The sequence below is a fragment of the Neophocaena asiaeorientalis genome, unplaced genomic scaffold, assembly GCF_003031525.2.
Source record: "Neophocaena asiaeorientalis asiaeorientalis breed wild unplaced genomic scaffold, Neophocaena_asiaeorientalis_V1.1 scaffold78, whole genome shotgun sequence".
In the NCBI taxonomy this organism is placed as follows: Eukaryota; Metazoa; Chordata; class Mammalia; order Artiodactyla; family Phocoenidae; genus Neophocaena; species Neophocaena asiaeorientalis.
This window is the reverse complement of record NW_020175018.1, coordinates 6,944,746-6,951,019: the sequence shown is the minus strand read 5'-3', so window position 1 is coordinate 6,951,019 and position 6,274 is coordinate 6,944,746. Positions and strand designations below refer to the sequence as shown.

Sequence of the window (6,274 nt, the reverse complement as noted above, 5' to 3'; positions counted from 1 at the left end):
AAGTGGGAGAAAGGGAGGCAGTGGAATTAGAAGCCAGGTCTTTGCTTCTAGTTACTTTCCTTCTTTTAGGTTGACGAGGAATCTTCAGTTCCTTTTGTGTCTTCAGCCAAGATGAAGTCACATCTTCACGGGAAGCCCTGGGAGGCAACGGGTCCCTCTGCTCCCAGCCAGAGGGCCTGCCCGTGGGAACCACAACGTCACCCCGATGGTGCCCAGGAGGGGCGCGTGAGCACAGTCAGCAAAGGGAACGTTTGCTGTCACCTGGCGGCTCACAGGCCTCCTTGGGGGTGTCCACAGGTGATCCTCGGACCACCCTGAGCCATATGGACGACTATTTATGCCTTTAATTGTTCATTTCTGATTGTAAGAGACACATACTCATGGTAGAAAAACTGGAAAACTACAAATGTAGTATACAAAAGGAAGTAAAAATCAGTCATGAGCCCAGTGTCCAGAGAGTACTGATAGAAACATTTTAATAAATTTTCTATGTCTTTTTGAAACAGTAGATACAAACACAGACACACACGGACTTTTTAAAATGCATTTAAATCACACCAATTACAGCCTTATGCTCTCCTTTGTTCACTTAACACCCCCTTATGCCATTCTTCCGTTAGCCCCTGTTCATAGGCGAAGCCACGGAAACTAAGAAGAGGGAGATAATGTGTTCAAGCCCAATCTGAATCAGTGGTGGAATCAGGATTCACACTTTCGATGTGATTCACACTCAGATGGAGAAACTGAGGCACGAAGAGGATCAGCCTGTCTGAGGTCATGAGACTGCGGGGCTCCTGGACTCTTCTCTGCCTTTCATCTGGTGTCTGGGCAGGGCTCCCGGAGATCTCAGGAGAGGATTTGCTCTGTGGGTCTGAAAGAGACCGTGGGTCCAGAAGCCAGCGGGCGGGACGCTGTGCCCACCTGCACCTGGGAGAGTGAAGCTTCCTGTGCTTTCAAGCAGCTGAACCCCAGTGGAGCAGACAGGACCCACTTCCCCTTACCGATCCCTGCTCCGCTACTGAGCTCCAGAGCAGAGACTTGCTAAGTCTCAGTTTCCACTTCTGCATGAAGGTGAAAATCCTAGCCTCACGGTGTTGCTATGAGGATGCCAAGGTTGTGGAAACCACTAGTTTTGGACACTGTGGGGTCCCAGTCTAGTAATAACAGAAACAAGGATCCCAAACAGTCGTGGAGTGCCGAGCCTACCGGTAGACACTGAGCTGAGGGCTCACAGGCATCCTTGCATGAAACTTGCATAAAAACCCCAAGAGGAGGTGTGATGATTATCACCCGTATTTTATAGAGGAGGAAACCCAGGCTCTGATGGGTAAAAATCACCCACCCAAGGTCACACAAGTGCCGGGAGCCAGGACTTGGACCCAGATCAGTCTATGCCAGATTCAAACCCTTAGCCCATGACGTGATCAGCATAATGTGGAAATGGTACAGAAAAAGGTGAGATCGGTTTTGGGTCTGCGCAGACTGCAGGTTCATTTTTAAACAAGCATAACAATGATGAGAACGACAGCTTACTGAGCACCTACTTTACTTGCGTTACCTGCAAGTACCACCCTTAATATTGATAACTGACCTAGGAGGAAGGCACTGTTGTCCTCACTTTATAGATGAAGAAACAAGCTCAGAGAGGCCAGGCAACTTCCCCAAGGTTACACAGCTAGTAGGCAGGTCTCTGCCTCCACAGTGAGAGGTTTCACCCATGGTGGTGTCCTCTCCAGTGCTTTGGGGAGCAGGAGAGGGTCAGATGGATGTGATGTCCCTTCTGGACCAGCCACCAGCCCTTCTTCTCCAGGGGAGATGGGCCTGCCTGGAGCACTCCACCTGGCGGGACCTCTTGGGTAGGATTGACACAGGCCACGGGGAAGGGGAAGGACGAAATCAGGGGAGCTGCTGGGGGGCCACTGAGCCTTTGCCGGGAGCTGGATCTCATTTGCTGCCTTGGCATCTGGGACTTGCGTTCGTTTAAGCAAAGCACACTCATGTGGCACAGAGTTTGGGGACCATTCCAGAGAGGCTGGGATATTACAGTCATCTGGCTGATGACATTTCTCCCTTTTCAGGTCCTTTCCTCAACTCCCACCTGTCTCAAGACATTTCCTCTGTAGAAAATCCAGGGTGTATGGTGCGAATGTCATCATAGCTGTCCCAGCCAATCCTGGTAAGGCAGGGAGGTGAAGGTCACCCAGCAGGTCAGTGGCTCAGCTGTGGTGGCCTGTGATTCCTCTCTGGTGGGAGGAGGTCAGCTGAGCCATCGTCCCTCCCCGCCTGTTGCTCTCACCCTCCTGCTGCCCTCTGGGCAGTTGGATCCATTCTTCCAGCAGTAGGACCCCTGTTCTCTTTGTACAGATGAAAAGCAGGAGCTCAGAGAAGAGCAACTCCCTCGGGGCAGCCAGGTGCCTAGAGGCAGAGCCTCCTAGGACCTGGGTCTGCTGCCACACACCCCTGCCCTTGGGCTGTACCCACTAACTTGTCGATTTCAATATTGAAGGTTCTCTCTATGGAAACAACTGATTTCTATCCCCGCTCCCTCTCACAAGCACAGCTCCATCTGGGAAGAAAGCCCAGGGCCGGCAATGGAGTGGAATCCACCTGGGACACGGGTGTCTGGGACTGGGGGGGTGGGAGAAAAGCTCCTCTCTGCTGCCACTGTGCCTCCTGGGGAGCTGCCTGCCCCTCGGATGTCTCCTGGGGGCGGGGTGGGGGTATGAGTGCACTCCAAACCCCCTAGACCCTTGAGTGTCCGGTGTTCAGCCTGCCAGGGACTCTGTACTCTTGCTGTGGGACCTTGGGCCAGTCACCTGCCATCTCTGAGCTCACGTTCCCAGGACCTCCCTGGTGGTCCAGTGGTTAAGACTCTGCGCTCCCAACGCAGGGGGCACGGGTTCGATCCCTGGTCAGGGAAGATCCCACATGCTGCATGGTGCGGCAAAACAACAACAACGACAAAACACACAAAGGCAAATCTGAGCTCACGTTCCCATCTGCATAGTGGACAGGTGGGTGGGGACAGATACAGTGCTGACCATGTGGGATTCTGGGCGCAAAGAGTCAGACCGAAGGAGGCCCTCTTCCCCATGGCTCGTGAGCAGCATTCCCTGGTCAGGGCATGCAGATCACTTCAGCCTGTCTCCCCGCAGCCTCTCACTTGCATTTGGTCAAGAGCAGGTGTTGGAGTCCAATAGTCCAGTTCAAGTCCCAGCTCTGTCACTTAGTAGCTGTGTGTCCTTGGGCAAGTTCTTTAACTTCTCTGTGCCTCCATTTCCCCAAGTGTAAAAAGGTGATGATAAATTCCTACCTTGTAGGGATGTGTGGGAATGAAGCAAGCCAGCACATGGCAGGAACTTAGACGGAGCCCCTAGTGTGAGCGGCATGTAGTATTCCTGCTACAATTATTATCAAGGTCTTAACCCTCAAGCTCCAGCGCACTGAGGAGCCATGAGTCAAGGCCATACAGCTCTCTTCCCACTAGCCCTGGCTCTGTCTCCCGATCACTGATCCACCAGAGGCCAGCTCCTTACCCTTGTGGGGCCTCAGTGACGTCACGTAGAAAATGACACCTGGACTTCACTCTGGGTCGCGAGACACAGCCCAGAGCTGACACTTAGGAGACAATCACGAACAGGTCTTCCACAGGCTGGGTGCTGTGCACCTCTGAGGGTGTTTCTGCAAAGCCCAGCATCATCAGGACTTGCGGGGGAGGGAACATGCACCCCTTCCTCCCTCTGGCATGGAACCTGCCTAAACCGTGTGTTGGGTTGTTAAGATCCAGAGAGTTCCTTTTTGCATTGCAGTCAGGTGTTTTCAGAGCCTCACCACTCACTGATGCTGGCACCAGTTCCTTCCGGCCCAGAGGCCTCTTTGCGGCTCCGCAGGACAGCCCTGCCCTCTGCCCAAGGTCCGGGGTGGAGCTGGAAGGCTGGCAGGGGGGGTAGAGCCTGACACAGATGGAGGCCACCCTGCGTTCCTGCTCTACTCCTGCCTCCCGCCCTGGCTTCCGCCAGCCCGCCGGCCCTGCCCACCGGTGCAGGTGAGAGTTTGAATCAGGAATAGTTTGTCTTTGGGCTTCTGTGAAGACAGTGAAGGGATCCCCACAATCTTAGGTCTCAGGGGGCTGTGAGCATCTCTGGTCTAACCCCTGTCACCCACTGTGCAGATGGGCACAGGGAGGCCAAGGAACATGCCCAGGTTTGCACAGCCAGCCAGCAGGGGACCCAGGCTCCTCCACCCAGGCCTGGAAGAGCGCTTACCTGGCCCCTGCCCTGACCAGAACACAGTCCCCACAGGAGGAGCAGAGCTTAGGGAGGGCCAAGCCCGGAGGAGGTCACTTTTCAGGAAAGGGCTAAGGGCCCCTTGTCAACCAGGGGAAGGCCTGCCTCCTGAGGCTCCGAGACTTGGTTCTAGAAGTGGGAAAGGGGAAAGATGGAAAGACAGGATTGACACCCTCCGAGGTGCCCAGAGCACTGCAGGCCAGGGAGGTAGAGGGGGCAGCCAGCTTTCGCCCTGGAGAGAGACCATAAACACCTGTGCCCAGGTGTCATCCTGACCTTCTTTTACACAACCCTCTAGCTCTTCACAGAGCACATTCACACCTAGGAGGTCCTTTCATCTTCACAACAGCCCTGATAATATGCCATCACTATTTGCATTTTATAAGTGAGGAAACTCAGATGGATGGGCAGTGTGATGTGGCAGGGAACAGTTTTCCCACTGGATCCCCTCCCTGGCTCAGTTACCAACTCACTGGGGACCTCTGGCAAGCCTCTTCTCTACGCTGGGCCTCAGTTTTCCCATCTGTAAAATGGGGCAGCTGAGAACTCAATGGCCTCTGAGAACCCTCCTGGTACTCAATTCTCTTACCACAGGGCATCAGCCCCTCCAACCTGCCAATTGAACTGCCCCCCATTTTATAGTTAAATAAGCATGGATGTGCCTCCTAGCTTGTTGCATTTTCCCAAGCTTGGGTTACTGTCAACCTCACTTTACACGCAAGGTAAATATGGACAGCCAGGGACGTGAATTGACTTGCCTGAGATCCCACAGGGGCTTAGTGACTGAGCAGGAGGGTGAAGGTAGAAGCTCTAACTAGATTTTTCCCCTTACTTCCCTAGAGCAATACTGTCCAGTTCAGCAGCCGCTGACACGCGGGGCTGTAAAGTGTGTGTGGCCAGCTGAATAACGCTCTCCAAAGATGTCTACACCCTAATCCTCGTGAGTATGCCACTTTACATGGCAAAAGGGACTTTGCAGATGTGATTAAGGATCTTGAGATGGGGAGGTTATCCTGGATTATTTGGGCAGGCCCAGTATCATCATAAGGGTCCTATAAGAGGGAGTCGAGGGTAAGAGTCAGAGAAGGCAAAGTGACAAGTAAAGCAGAGGGAGAGAAGATGTGACAACAGAAGCAGTTTGGGATATGCACTTTGAAGATGGAGGAAGGGATGGATCACTGGGTGGGTGGATGGATGGATGGATGGATGGATGGATGGAAGGAGGGCTGGAGAAGACAAGGAACGAATTCTCCCCTGGAGTCTCCAGGACGAACACAACCCTGCCAACATCTTGATTTTAGCCCCCTGAGACTCATTTCCAACTTTCTAACCTCCAGAACTGTAAGATAATAAATCCATGCTGTTTCAAAGCACTAAGTGTTAATGTGTTACAGCAGCGGTCGAAAACTAATATGGCATTTGACGTGACCACTCCAAATTGAGAAGAACCATGAGTCCTAAAATACGTAACATATTTTTAAAAAATAAGCTTATTTTTTAATTTCTTTTTGGCTGCATTGGGTCTTCGTTGCTGTGTATGGGCTTTCTCTAGTTGCAGCGAGTAGGGGCTCCTCTTTGTTGTGGTGCGAGGGCTTCTCATTGCAGTGGCTTCTCTTGTTGCGTAGCACGGGCTCTAGGCACGCGGGCTTCAGTAGCTGTGGCACATGGGCTCAGTAGTTGTGGCTCGCGGGCTTAGTTGCTCCGCGGCATGTGGGATCTTCCCGGACCAGGGCTTGAACTCATGTCCCCTGCATTGGCAGGCGGATTCTTAACCACTGAGCCATCAGGGAAGTCCTACATACCATATTTTGAAGACTTAGTATGAAAAAGAGAATTTCATTGATTTCCTTAATATTTTTATATTGATGACATGTTGAAATGATCAACATTTCATTATTTTAGATTAAATAAAATTTATTAAAAGTAATTTCCCCTGGGCTTCCCTGGTGGCGCAGTGGTTGAGAGTCCGCCTGCCGATGCAGGGGACG

General features: G+C 52.4%; 1 protein-coding gene across 2 annotated transcripts in view; it reads left to right on the top strand.

The window, feature by feature from the left end:
- Positions 1-3,815: 3,815 nt before the first annotated feature.
- Positions 3,816-6,274, top strand: part of PHF19 (PHD finger protein 19) — a 42,024-nt gene continuing 39,565 nt past the window's right edge. The window contains exons 1-2 of one of the 2 annotated variants that reach the window (XM_024762760.1): positions 3,816-4,045; positions 5,127-5,226. The gene's annotated coding sequence lies outside the window, so the exon portion shown is untranslated. The remainder of the gene's footprint in view (positions 4,046-5,126; positions 5,227-6,274) is intronic. The other variant, XM_024762761.1, reaches the window with a different exon arrangement.